The 15,044-nt window shown below is 34.5% G+C and overlaps 1 protein-coding gene across 6 annotated transcripts in view; it reads left to right on the top strand.

Annotated features, from left to right (window-relative positions):
* The window catches only part of Cad86C (Cadherin 86C), a 411,455-nt gene that overhangs the window by 82,135 nt on the left and 314,276 nt on the right, over positions 1-15,044 (top strand). For 3 of the 6 annotated variants that reach the window (XM_075291230.1, XM_075291233.1, XM_075291228.1), the window contains exon 1: positions 10,559-11,630. The exons of 1 other annotated variant lie outside the window; for it this stretch is intronic. The gene's annotated coding sequence lies outside the window, so the exon portion shown is untranslated. Of the gene's footprint in view, positions 1-10,554; positions 11,631-15,044 lie in introns of those variants that run through there. 2 more of the 6 variants (XM_075291229.1, XR_012718060.1) reach the window with 2 other exon arrangements.

The raw sequence follows: 15,044 nt of genomic DNA, 5'->3' as shown, positions 1-15,044 counted from the left end.
TGTTACGATGAAAAAAACCGCTATTAAAAACATGTTCGTGCAGTTCGACGGTTGAATGACGATTGTCTAGAAACATTAACTCAATGATTGAAATTTTGTAAATCTTGAATTAAAAAATTAATTGATACAATTAACTTTTTAATCAAACTCAGAATAGTAAGGCAGTTAAAAAATTATGGATATTTTTTTTTAATTCTTAGTTTTTTTTTTTTGAAACTATGAATTTTTGGATCAAATTAACAAGGATTAAAATAGTTATATAAAGTTATTGAAATATAGTATAGCTATTAAAAATAGTTTCGCTATTAATTAAAAAATTAATTGATTTTTGCAATCAACATCAATTAAAAATTTAATTGAAATTTGCTAATGAAATCAATTATTACAATCAAGTATTTTTTTTTTTTGTATGCTCAATTAAAACTATAATTAATATTAACATTTTCGTGATTGGAGACATTTCAATTACAAATTAATTGGATCAATTGATTGTGTGATGAAATGTGAAAACAATTTTTTGTTTGTATGAGTTCATTTGTTTTGGCTATACCCATGTCATGTTAATAAGGCTTCGCAAAAAATTTTATATGCTTAAGTCTAAATATTATTTAACCCTTTCACTACCGAAATAAACCTAACGTTAAAAACTTTAATTTTTCTTCTGTTTTTACTAGTACTAACAGCATGTAAAACAAAAATAGTCATTTTGAGATCCTACCTCAATTACTTCAAAAGCTATATGAGCTTGTTCTGAAAACTTGATTCTTGAATTGTGACCAACTGGCCTTAAAAAAATAAGAGTTATTTGGCTTATAATATCTTTCAAAGTGTGAGAAAAAAATACCTAAAAGAACTTGAAAAAGTTTTTGTATAAATGTCCATTTACTAGAAACATACAGTAGAAAAATTGTCTCAAATTTTCATATTTTTCGTTCATTGATAAAGAAGTTTATAAAAATGTATTTTAGTGCTCACCAACATGAAAAATAATTATAAATTATTTAAATTAAAGCCTCTACTTTAAAATAAATCGAAACTAAATGGGAAAATAGAATTTGGTGTCTTTTTCGAATGTCCTTCTATGTGGACATCGGTAGTGAAAGGGTTAATTTGAGTATTAAAATGAGTATTCGGAATAAAGAGAATATACATTCGGAACCAAGATAATAGACATTTGAAAAAACAGCATGTGCTTTTGCCTTAAGAGCAGCATTTTATGTGTGGACATGTGTTTTGTTTATCATTTTGGCATTATGGACACAATTTTTTTATTCTGGGTACGTCAAAATAAATCGGAACGTACGACGAGTAAATCAAAAGATTCAGGAAATTAAAAAAAAGTGAAAATATATAAAACTTACAAGGGATCTTCATAAAAAATAACGAAAGGGCACTATACTAATGAAAAAAAAAAGAAAAAAAAAAATGAAAAAAGGAAAAATTAAACAGTAAAATGTATAAAAACAGTGTTGTTCCTTTTTTGTAATAGGTAATCCAAGAGGAGTTGACGGACACTTCCAAAAATAAAAGCAGGCATTAAGTTCGAGTTTTGCCTCTAAAATTATTTTTCATTTTAGCGGCAAAACTCGAATCTCAAGAAGCAGGATTTTTTTGGCAAATTGTATTATAATTCGGTGGGGAATAGTCCAAAGCAACAATTGAAAAAGTTTATTTTCGTAAAAATGAATTTTTAAAGAAAAGTAAACGTGAAAACATGTCCATTTAGAGCGATAATGCCAACTTAATACCGGTCTTAAAGGTAGAAATGAAATTAAGAACAAAATTATTTGTTAATAAAAATTTATATTTATTTGTATTTCTAAATACGATAAATTTTAAATACATTTAAAATGGTGTTAAATGCTAGTAAAAAATAGTTAACTCCTAAATAAATTTATATGTATATTGTAAAATTATTTATGTTTATACTCGACTTTACGTTCTTCTTTTGTAAAAGTTTTTGAATTTCTTCGAAAATTTCAAACTTTTATACCATTTTTTTTACAAAATTGTTACTTTTGCAATAAAAAAATAATATTTTTGCCAAAAGCTCGTTTCATTTCGTTTATATTAAGCACAACTGTAAATCTTTAATAACCCACATTTCGAACTTTCATTGTAAAAATTTAATATAGTAATATGTAATGTCGAACATCTTTTCGGAATTTTTGGAATATATGTGAAAATAAATGTAAAAAAATGTTGGTGTTCGGTCGGAGCAGGGATTGAACCCACGACCCTTTGTATGCAAGGCGGACATGCTAACCATTGCTCCACGTGGCCCACAAATATATGTTTCTGTTAAATAACGTTTTGTTTGCATCGGCTCGTGGGCGCCACAAACTATGTTGTATAAATATAAATTATAACGATAATTGTCTATTGATGACAATAACAGCTACGTAGCCCAGTGGATAGTGTATTGGCTTACAAACTGAATGGCCCTCGGTTCGATTCTCCTTCCAGACGAATGGTAAAATTTAAAATACAGTAAGGGACAAAATTGTTCATTAAATACAAGTTTTTAAGAAAACAATAATTTTAATTTTATTCATTTTAATGTAAACTTTATAAATTATTTTAAATACATTCCTCTTACTGAATGCCAAAATACAGAAACTTATGACCCCTAGCGGAAAAGTCGTATTTGATTTCTATCAGTATTTTGTTTGACTTCCGCGTGGTTTCTTAACTGCTTTTATTCTTTTTTTCATACTTTTTACGAGTTTATTTAGCACTTCTGGATCAATATTTACCCACGCTTCAATAGAACGATTCCAAAGTTCATCAACAGTCTTAGGCGGATGCTTTTTAGCAAACATTTTTCTTTTTAAAATAGACCAAAGATGTTCGATTGGGTTTAAATCGAACGATTGGGGAGGCCAATCTAAAAGCTTGATACCATTTTCTTCGAACCACTTTTTAGTCTTTTTCGCAGTATACTTAGGATCGTTATCCTGCATAAAGGTGTCGTTTTGTCCTGGTTCCAAGCTAATTATGTCCAGACTTGGAAGATATGAGTCTTCAAGAATGGTGATATAGTCCGCATAGTGGCGACACTATGACAAGTCGAACTTTTTCTAAGGTAACGACATCAAAAGGAGGTAATCCCTCACGAAACAGATTCAAGGAACGCAGAAATGCTTTGTTTATCTTAAAGAAGTTAGGATCAGTCGACCTAAGCACGCTGTCGGCTAAACAAAGCGATTCCTTAAAATGGGCTCAATGAATTCTTGAGACTGGAAAAAGGGAACGATCGCCGGATGAGCTGCCATCCTCCAAAAGCGATCAAAGATCGTTTGCCTCAGTTGCTAAAGACAGCCTTGTGATGGCTATCATTAATAAAGGAGCATTGGATGGTATGGTTCCAAAGCCAAAATGGGGGGAAATTGAGAATGCTCTGTCTGTCGTCTACTCACAGGTGCTGGAACAGTTTCCCGGCCCAGATCCTCAACACCAAGAGGCTGGTTGGTATCAAGGACGATTTAAGCTAGTCGCATTTGAGGACCAGAGGTCTATAGAATGTTTTAAAGCTGCTCTGATACTAATTGGTGAAGTTTGGGAAGGAGCTGCGCTAGAGTTAGTCGAGAAGGAAGACATACCGGCTAGACCTAGAGCACATGCGTGGATACCTGCAAACCCTTCTGACCCTGAATCTATTTTAAATAGACTGAAACGATGCAATCCAGATCTTCCAACAGCTGATTGGAAGGTTGGCCGTTTGGATGGACCAAGACGGCATGCAGTGTTTATATTGAACACTCAGTCTTTGCCACATCTAGCAAAGTCCCAGGGCCGTGTATGTTATGGCTTTCATTATATCCAAATGAAGGTATATAAAAACGATCAGCTAAAGGATTCAGAAATGGACAATCCTCTTTCTGAATCAGAAGTAAGCGGATCCTCTTGCGAAGTCGAGGGAGATACCAAAGTTGAAGACATGGATAGACACCGTATGCGAGAGGAGGTTTCTATTGCTTCAAAACTCACCAAAGTTGAACCTATGGTTATTGCGAGAGTCACCGAGATCTCTGAAGAGAACATTCTTGATGACTCGATTGAAGCGGCTGATGTGACGGTTGTTGAAAATCTCGATGGTCCTACGGATCCTCCAGATAAATCTTCATCATTGTAAGGCTGCATGTGCTGCCTCAAAAGTTCTCCTGATGAAAGGGGACATAGATATAGTTCTTATTCAAGAACCATATGTTTATAAAAACAAAATATGTGAATTAAGTACTCCGGGGTTCAAACTATTGCAGTATCCTGGTAATGATGTAAATCGAGCCTGTATAATTGCTAAAAACGAGCTCAACTTGTTTCTGCTTCCTTCAATGTGCAATACAGACACTGTCGTTGCCAGTTTAGAAATAGCCAAATGCAAATATTGGGTATCTTCGGTCTACATGGGACATGACAGGGAGATGCCTCCATATGCCGTTAAGACCTTAGTGGAGGAGTCACTGAAAACAAAGACGAAACTCATTATGGGATGCGATGCGAATGCACATCATAGTATATGGGGAAGTAGTGATACTAATGCAAGGGGAGAGTCGCTAATAGAGTTTATTTTGCGTACTAATCTGGTAGTTTGCAACAAGGGAGATGCCCCAACCTTTGTCACTAAAAACAGGCAAGAGGTTTTGGACATCACCTTGGCCTCGCAAGAACTGAATGAAATGATATCTGAGTGGCAGGTTTTAAGTGAACACAGCTTCTCAGATCATCGCTACATCAGTTTCAAATTTGATGTTCATATCACCAAGACCATATTTCCGCCAAATGTTAGGAAAGCTGACTGGAATAGGTATAGGGAATCGTTCAATATGATGATACCGGAAATAACAGAGACAAATATGAGAAATGTGCAAGATATCGAACACGCAGTGGAGCGGATTACTAAGGCCTTCAACATCTCACTGAAAGCTGCATGCCCTAGAGGAAAGCCAAGGGGGAAACATCGACCACCCTGGTGGTCTACGGAATTAAGTAATATGAGGAAATCCTGCAGGAAGCTCTTTAACAAGGCAAAGTCCACCAGAGCCCCTGAGGACTGGGACGCTTACAAGAAGAATCTGAGAGGATATAAGCGAGAACGGAGAAAATCTCAGCATAACTCTTGGAATGATTACTGCAGCAGTATTGAGAATACGTCCGAGGCTTCCAGACTACGGAAGGTTCTAGCATCCACCAACTCCGCTCCAGGTTTCATTAAAACATCGTAGGGCAATTGGACAACGTCCAGTGAGGAGACGCTGGAGGTACTATTGGACACACATTTTCCTGGAAATCAGACGGTTGAACAATGTACTGGCGGTGCCACAGTTGCTCAGCGGTCGTTTCCTGTCGAGGAAATTGTATCGGAAACTAGAATAAGATGGGCGCTAAATAGCTTTGGACCATTCAAATCCCTCGGACCTGATGGAATTACTCCGGCGGAGTTACAAGCTGTAACTGACAAAATTATCCCCTGGTTGTCGGTGATATATAAAGGATGTATCAACTTATCATATATCCCAGGAAAGTGGAGAGAAACAAAAGTCGTCTTCATACCTAAAGCGGGAAAAGCCTCTCACTCGAGGGCGAAGGATTTCCGACCAATCAGCTTATCCTCATTCCTACTTAAGACTCTGGAGAGGATGATAAATATTTATCTTAGAACTAGCATCGATTCAAGTTTGTTCTCGAAACGACAGCATGCATACTCGAAGGGCAGGTCTACTGAGACCGCATTGCATGAACTGGTCAGCTTTATTGAAAGCTCACTATCTGTCAAAGAATACACAATCGTGGCGTTTCTAGACATCGAAGGGGCGTTCAATAAAGTCCATCCGAGCTCGATATTAAATGGACTGACAACTCTGAATGTTGATCCAGGTATACTTAGGCTGTTAGACGAACTTCTAATGAAGAGACGTATTTCAGCCACACTAGGGCAAGCAAACATACAAAGGTATGTGAACAGAGGCACTCCCCAAGGAGGAGTTCTATCACCTCTTCTTTGGAATGTTGCTATAAACAACCTTCTGGTTTCTCTAGAAAAAGAAAGGATAAAAGGGGTGGCATACGCAGATGATGTGGCGCTAGCAGTCAGGGGAAAATTCCAATACACAATCAGAGATATTATACAGAGAGCTCTCCGGATGACTGAGAAATGGGCGAAAGATAATGGTCTTGGTGTAAATCCAGCAAAGACAGAAATAGTCATGTACTGCAAAGATCGCAAAACTCCCACGGTTAGGCCCATTTCCTTAGGGGGTACTGAAATTCCCTTTTGTGAGTGTGCAAAATACCTTGGCGTTATTTTGGACAGGAAGCTGAATTTTAGGCTTAATATTGAAGAGAGGGCGAGAAAAGCCACGGTAGCTTTGTACTCGTGCAAAAAGGCAATAGGGAAAAAGTGGGGACTAAGACCAAAAAAATTGTGCATTGGCTATACACGGCAGTGGTTTGACCTATAATGCTATATGGTGTTGTAGTCTGGTGGCCGGCACTTCAGAAACCGACTTGTTTAGATAAAGTTCAGCGTATGGCGAGCTTATGTATCTCAGGCGCATTTAGTAAGACAGGAACAGACTCCCTTAATGTCATGCTACATCTATTGCCTTTAAACATTTTGGCCAAACAGTCAGCTGCAACAACGGCTGTGCGGTTGCGCGAGCTATCGCTGTGGTCGGAAAAAATGTACGGTCATAGTTCGGTCCTCAAAGTAATGCCAGATGTGCCTAACGTAGTGGATTACACCCTGGGAAAACCACTTTTCGACAAAAAGTTTGAAACTCTAATTCCCAACAGTGAGGCGTGGTGTACACAGACCCCGGGGAATAAAAGATATATAGATTTCTATACTGATGGCTCCAAATTGAATGGACAAGTGGGGTTCGGAGTATATTCTAAAGATCTGGAAATTCGAATAGCGAAAGATTACCTAATCACTGTAGTGTTTTTCAGGCTGAAATATTGGCAATAAGAGAGGTGGTGAATTGGCTGAGAAGTAATGTTCCAACAAATATTGGCATTAATATATACTCAGACAGTCAACCTGCAATAAAATTCTTGCACTCTGTGTTCCTTAACTCAAAAACGGCCATAGACTGCCGCAAATCTCTCAACGAGATGGCTGAGCAGTACAATATTCACCTAATATGGGTGCCTGGTCATAGGAACATACCGGGGAACTGCGGATGAGTTGGCAAGGCTAGGGACTACCTTACATATTCCAGGGGAACTGGAATTTGTTGGTATGCCCCTAGCTACCTGCAAGCTCATGCTGCGTGAGAAGGCTGTTATGATGGCAAATGTTCGATGGGAGAATTGCAAGGGTTGTAACGACACCAAGCAAATATGGCCCCATTTCAACTTAAACCGCACACTAGATATGCTAATGTTCTCGAGACGTCAGATATCACTCCTGATATCTGCTATAACTGGTCGCTGCCTGATAGGCGATTTTGCAAAAACTATTGGCGCGAAGTATAATGACTATTGTATGAGCTGTCATGATGCGGAGGAAAAAGAATCAATTAAACACCTCTTGTGTGAGTGTCTTGCATTTTGTGTAAAGCGCAAGCAACTTTTAGGAGCATATAGCTTCAGATTACTGGCGGATCTGGAAAACGTTAACTTAAGCAGTCTGCTAATGTTTTTGGAACAATCTGGTTGGTTCAACAAAGAAAAATAATCAAGAAGGTTCAGCGGTTAAAACTGGAAGTGCCCATATGTAATAGGTACTTTTAGTTAATGTGGTATCACAATGGACTGAATAGTCTAAGTGAGCCTGAATCTTAATCGGGCTGCCACTTTAACCTAACCTTAACCTAACCTAGTCCGCAGCACACATTTTCTTATTCGGTGAAGTACTCCAAGTTGGTTTCCACGAAAACAGCCCCAAGTCAATAATGAGCCAACTCCAAATTTTAATGTTTGGCAAATATTTCGCTCTTTAATTCCAACGTTTTTATCCACCCATGTCCACTGCCGTCCATCAGAGCCAATTCGATTGATTTTTGTCTCATCTGACCAAGTTACCCGAACCCAATCGTCTATTGTGAAGTTTTCGTATTTTTTTTTTTCATAGTCCAGGCGTTTATTTCGGTTTTTGTCGGTCAAAGGCGTTTTTTGTGCTTTGCCTGGCTACTAATCCACTGGCTTTCAAGCTTCTACGAACAGTTTTGGTACTCACGTTTAAGTTATGTTCCTCATTTAATATTTGCGTGACGTCAACACTTATCTTCGCGTCTATCAGCCGGTGAGAATTTTTTTGGGCGACCTACTGGATTACCAACAATTTCCAAATTATTCTGATTTTATATTTTATTTGTAAATCCAACTGATATGTTATATTTTTTAGCGATCTCTCGATATGGGGTTCCTTCTTTTAAATCTTTTTAAAAAGAGTCCCCTTTGATTTTGCCATCGCAAAAATAAACTAAATAGATAAGAAATCCAAGATATTGATGAAAAATCTGTTAGAAGATATCGTCTAATAATTATTTTACTTACTTTCTTCCCTTACTGTATTTATAAAATTGAATAATTTCGTCAACATTGTTTGTATTACAGAAAAGATGAACTAAAAACTCTCGTGGAAGTGAGAAATATGTGAGGGAATAATCTTCTTTGGGAGAAAATTCTTCCAAGCATATAATATTTTTGGGCTCAAAATGATATAATATATGATATATATAATAATGTGTGGGCAATATCCAATAATATATGTGCTTCCTGCAAAATATGTTTGGAACATATCTTAGAGAAGCGATTTTTTGAGGGTGTTGTAATTCTATACCAAGGATTTGTTTGTTATTTTTCGAGAACATTTTTTAAAATAAATATAATAAAATGGTAAAAAGTTTTCCAAAGTGTTTATTACAAATGCAACATTTTTAAAATTAACCCGGCTGTACTAGAGTGACGATATGGTCACACACATTAGACCGTCACTAACAGCCTATTTCTGATATACGAATTCTGCTGTTCGTTCGCATACAAAACGAAAATCAGCTGATTTTGGTTTCTCTAAGGGGAATCTAAACGAAAATCGAAACGAAAGTCAATGCGAACGAAGACGTAACGTAACCTCTAAAATTGGGTTTCTCTAACTCGATTCATTTGCATTTTGTCGAACTGAAATGTCAAAACCACTAACTTGGTAAAGACCTTTCGTTTTGTGGAAAAAGGCTTTCATAAATAAGAAAAAACTTAATAATTGATAAAATTATTAAAGCTTTAAAATGCAAATATGTGATAAAAGTGATTTATATCGATCTATTTTTTCTTTATAACCGCCATAGGGACCGTTTAAGAGAAAGTCTAACACGAACAAACACGTACATTTCGAATGAAATACTCATTAAAAGGATAACTGAACTGTAATTAATGCAGAAATATGGATATACAAATCCTTATATCTCTACACGGGCTAATTTGTTAAAAAAGTTTGCCAAATAAACGGCGATGCCAGATTGAATTTTATGGAAAATAATTTTTAAAATGTATGGGCCTTGTTCAGGAAATTGAAAAAATTGTGATCTGGTAATGCTAGCATTTGACAGTAACGTAAGCCTTGCGAACGAAGTAAAGGAAGTTAGAGAAACCCAAATCTAGACGAAAGTGAGTGATTACCGTTCGTTCGCAATTGCTTTCGTTCGGATATCAGAAATAGGCTGTAAATATTCTCGTGTTGATCGCTGATAAACATTCCATTGACATGTCAAAATTCGAAAAAATTATCACAGCACAATTTGGGTTAATAAGCATCCTTTAATTTTCTTCACATAAACAAAAATAAGATATTGGGCGGAAAATAATATTCTCTCTAAATTTCATAAGTTTGATTATGGCAAGAAATTTAACAAATTTAGATGAAAGGATCCCAATGGAAGTGAATATGTACTTTACAATATTTCTCATCAAATTTTATTTTACGTTTTTTTTTTAAGGTAATACAATCGAGAAATACCATCGAGCCATGTCTCGTTTCATTAACACACACATATTTATGTTGTATTCGTATTTTCACGACCCTCTTGATCTTTGGTATCCTCAACATAGCCTGCAAAATGTTTGGGCATTTGAAAGATGTCTTGCAAATTCTTTAAATTCAGTGAGAGGACGTTGACTTTGTTTCGTTTTTGATGTAGATGCTAGAAGAACATTGGGCTAGTCTGTATCCAGAGTATCTGCAATCATACGTACAAAAGTGTACATGCATGGCTATAAACCAACCAGCCGTTTTAGTCTCGAATGTAAACGAGTTACAAGAAAAACAAACGTTTGATAGAGTGATGCAAGCGCTCTAACATCGGACGCTAGTTTCAAACCTCTCCTCGGAGTCACTGCTTATACCACGAAAACCTGTTATTGTATTACATGTCATAAACATACATACATCCAGTACTTCATTGTTTTCATTTAAGACGCGCTCTCACTCTCAGCAAATCTTTAAGTCTGTTAGTTCGGGTTAATTTGAAAAAAGAGACTTAGGTTCTCTCATTTTCGGTGTTTTCAATAAATTGGCACACACTACTTCTTTATGCACGATTGGTTGTCAGTATTACTACGACCTTTCTACGGGACCGGTGTGAGTTTCGGATGTTTATGCGGGAAGCATTGTTAAATCGTTAACTGTCAATAAAAACACACACATACCTACGAATATTTGTTACAATATGTATGAGTATAAGTGTGGTTTAACCACAGATTAGGCGAGGTCGTTTCGCAAAAGAAAGGAATAATGCTTAAACTCTTATGGCCAGACGACAAATACAGCAAGAGAACCTAAACAAGCCCACTTCGTGTAGTTGAAAATAAGGAAGGGCGATCGCTTTGTAATAACTCAGTGTCTGCCCACATACATACGTTTTTGTGTATAAAGCCAACAACTACCAGTTATAACGAGTTAAATTGTTATACCAAACTAACTAAATACAAATTGGAATGTGATTCCTACCGTTTTATTTATTTGCAACAATGTGAATAAGTCCTTGTATGTCATTGTAATCGAAAGTAGAATAAATTCAATTTTGTCCCTATTTAGCAATATTCGATAATATTTCAACCTAGTAGTGCAATAGTGATCACATATTGAAAATTTTTGATGATAGAGTTCTCAAGTAAATAAAAGTGCATAACGGGAATATTCGCATGTATACAAAACTTTTTATTTGTACGTTCTTAGAAAAGTGATCGTGTATGTTGTTGTTTACATATATGCAAATACTGTGATTGATGTTTCATAGAAACAATAACAGTCAGAATAGGTTCGACTAATTTATATATGCCTCATTTAAAATTTCATTCCACACACCTATAAACATTCACATAACTTTTTATATGTGTATGAATGGATATTAACAGCCAATGACCAAGTGGCTGTTCAATGAAGTAAGGAAGTACGTGTATAACAACAAACTTACTCGTCAGCATTTTGAAGTATAGTACACCACTTGGTATCCCCCGCAAACCTGATAGAGTGGAGCATAGAAAATCTTCCACAACAAAATGTGAAAAAGGTAGACAGACATTGCCGTACCCAGAACAAAGCCAGACAAAAGTCTCTTGTGAGAGTACTTTGGAAATTTAGTAGGTACGCTGCTTTTGCATTCCTCCAGCAAGCATTATTTATACAGGTACGTTCACTAAGCTAAGAGCTCTAGTTCAACATACAAATTTGTTTATCTCGAAACCATAAAGAAAGTCAAGAAACTTTTTTTGACAACAAATACATATTGTTATAAAATTATTCCTTGCCATACACAGAGAAAAGTTTACCCTTTGTTTGGATTAAAAGAAATAAGTCGTTGAAAATGAATGATCCAATTAGCAGTTTTTTTTTTATGTAAGGCATTTAAATTTTGTTGGTTTCAATTATTTTTTTATGTTTAATACTCCATTCACATTACACTTCCAAAAACAATGGTCATTGCCTTGTAAAAAGGTACTTCAAATCTCGAAAATTTTGGATTTTGAGCGTAATGTGTGCAAATGTCCGATATAAGATTTTTTAAATGAATGTTTAATAGATTTTTGATGATTCTTCTACATATACTCGTACCAATGAACTTTGTACACCACATTGGGTGACATATCATTAGGTTTGGATTACACAACATCTTTTTTGGAAACTTCCCTTCCACCCTCAATTACAGGAGGGTTGTTTTTTATATTTCGATATTAGAAAACAAAAACAAATATTTATCATGGTACATCGCTTTATTGTTTTTCAAAATATTCCCCACTAAGATCTATATATTTTTACATGCGTTTGAATCAATTATTGATGCAGTTTTCCCACTCTGATTGAGGTCTATCCAGAACATGCTGGTCTTCACGTATCGAACTTTCGCCTTTTGTTTTTATATACATACACATTACAGTAGGTAACGGATATACGGTATAAAATACTAATTATTAAAGGGAAAGTAAAAACATTTTATTCAAAGTATTGTTTCCTAAACATTTTGACCACCATTGTAGGAATTTGTGAATACCACGCCAATATGTTAGATCTATTCGTCTTTTAAAGCAAACCAATCAGACGTGTCCCATCGATATAAACAAATGGTAGTCGTAAGGAGCCAAGTCTGATGAATACGGCGGGTGGGGTAGCTGCTCCCAATTAATTTTTTAATTGAAATATTTTCAATCGCAGAAATTATAGTATCAATTAAAAAATTAATTAATTGATTTTGGTTTCAATTAAAAGTTTTTTGAATCAATTAAATTTTTAATTTAATATTTTTTAAAACTGAATTAAGATTTTAATTAGAAAAATGTTCGTGAAATTTTTTTCTGTGTACTCATGGTTGATTGAAGGTTTGTCGTGAATCACGAGAATTTGAATAATGCGAATTGTTGTGCCAGAATTTTCGTGAGACACGAGAATTCTCGTGTCCGATATATCGTGTCCATATATCTTTCGCCAGATACGCACTAATATAGTTCCACAAACTAGAATTTCTCATTGATTTACTTCCAATTTTGCTCAAGGAGTACATCTTATAGCGCCGCCAAGTATGCTAAATTTAGTTGAAATCGGTTCAGATTTAGATTTAGCTCATATATATATTTACACTCCCAGCAAATAAAGAGCTTCCAAAAAAGTAGTTTGGATCCCCAAATTGTGATCGGGAAGTACACAAAAAAAGTGTATCGTAAATTTAAGAAGATTTTTACTAGAGCATTGCATGAGAACATTCATTCATAGCGCACACAACTTCACTCATGAAACGGTTCGAGAAGACTGAATAATCTTCGATGATCGAATGAATAAAATGAGAACACTGGCTTGATCGAATCGGTTCGAATGAATGTAAATGTATGAATCAGGGATGGAAAATGCAGTACTATAATACTTTTTTCAATACTTTTTCACCCCGGTCAGTACCGTAGTACCCCCGCGAATGATTTAGTACCTTTTGTGTAGACATTTTTGAGTCGATATCAGATTTATGGTACAATAGCTTTGACAAAATATTTTAATATTTTGAGAAAGTCTTTACCAACCTTATTTGCTACTAGTCTTTTACAAATATGGCAAAACAAACATGTTCATGTGGGAAGAAAATCTCGATTTTGTAAAAGACATAGTCAAAAACCGGATTTTATTGAACTTCAAGAATGTTTTAGTCGAAAAAAGAATGTGATTCTATATTATCGATTTTTTATTTCGGTAGAAAATGTTGTCAAAATTTTATTTCTATATAGAATTTTTGCAAAATTTTATTTTTATAGAAAATTTTGTCAAAAATTTATTTCAATTGAAAATTTTGTACAAATTTTATTTCTATAGAAAAAATTTTTCAACATTTTTTTTCTACAGATTTTTTTTGCAAAATTTTATTTCTATAGAAAATTTTTGCAAAATTTTATTTATATAGAAAATTTTTTCAAAGTTTTATTTTCTTTAAAGTTTAGTCTCTTGACAATAATTTTCCAGTGAAATTTTTGTTGAAATTTAGTAAAAAGTACCTTTCCGCTCAAAAAATACCTTTTTTGTACTTTCTTAAATGAGACATGGTTTGAATCACACCCAATAATTCAGTATCGAGTGAATGTTGTTGTGACGTCACATCATTGAAGTTGTGCATTTGTTTCCATTCTCGGTCGCAAGCAAACATTCGATTGCATTTGGTGAAACGGGATAATCGAGAATACTCGAACATTTAGCGGGAGTTTCGGGAATTTGCAAAGTTCTCGAGTATGTTATGACAAAAAATGGAATCATGCTTAATGAGAAAAGAAGTCATACAGTTTGTGTTTCTTTAGATATAAGTGTGTAATTAATAGTTAAGCTTATTGACGATAAAATGAGTAATTCTAACAAGGTAAATGTTTAAATTTGTTATGTTTTTATATGTAAATAGCAAAAGTAAATTTATTTTTGTATTTTTTGTCTGTTTTTTATACCATCCACCATAGGAAGGGCGTATATTAACTTTGTCATTCCATTTGTAATACATCGAAATATTGCTCTAAGACCCCATAAAGTATATATATTCTGGGTTGTGGTGAAATTCTGAGTCGATCTAAGCATGTCCGTCCGTCTTTGAAATCACGCTAACTTCCGAACGAAACAAGCTATCGATTTGAAACTTGGCATAAGTAGTTGTCATTGATGTAGGTTGGATGGTATTGGAAGTGGGCCATATTTTATCAAAATTTTATTTGTATAGAAAATTTTATCAACATTGTATTTCTATAGAAAATTTTATGAAAATTTTATTTCTATAAAAAACTTTGTGAAAATTTTATTTCTATAAAAATTTTTATCACATTTTTATTTCTATAGAAAATTTTATCAAAATTTTATTCCTATAAAAAATGTTGTCATAATTTTATGTCTATAGAAAATTTTGTCAAAATTTTATTTCTATAGAAAATGTTGTTAACATCTATAAAAATTTTTATCAAAATTCTATTTCTATAGACAATTCTATCAAAATTGTATTTCTATAGAAAATTTTGTCAAAATGTTATTTCTACAGAAAATTTTGTCAAAATTTTATTTTTATAGAAAATTTTGTCAACATTATATTTGTTTA

The sequence above is a fragment of the Haematobia irritans genome, chromosome 1 (genome assembly GCF_050003625.1).
Source record: "Haematobia irritans isolate KBUSLIRL chromosome 1, ASM5000362v1, whole genome shotgun sequence".
In the NCBI taxonomy this organism is placed as follows: Eukaryota; Metazoa; Arthropoda; class Insecta; order Diptera; family Muscidae; genus Haematobia; species Haematobia irritans.
The sequence above is the reverse complement of the archived record's forward strand: the minus strand, read 5'-3'. Positions and strand labels throughout refer to the sequence as shown.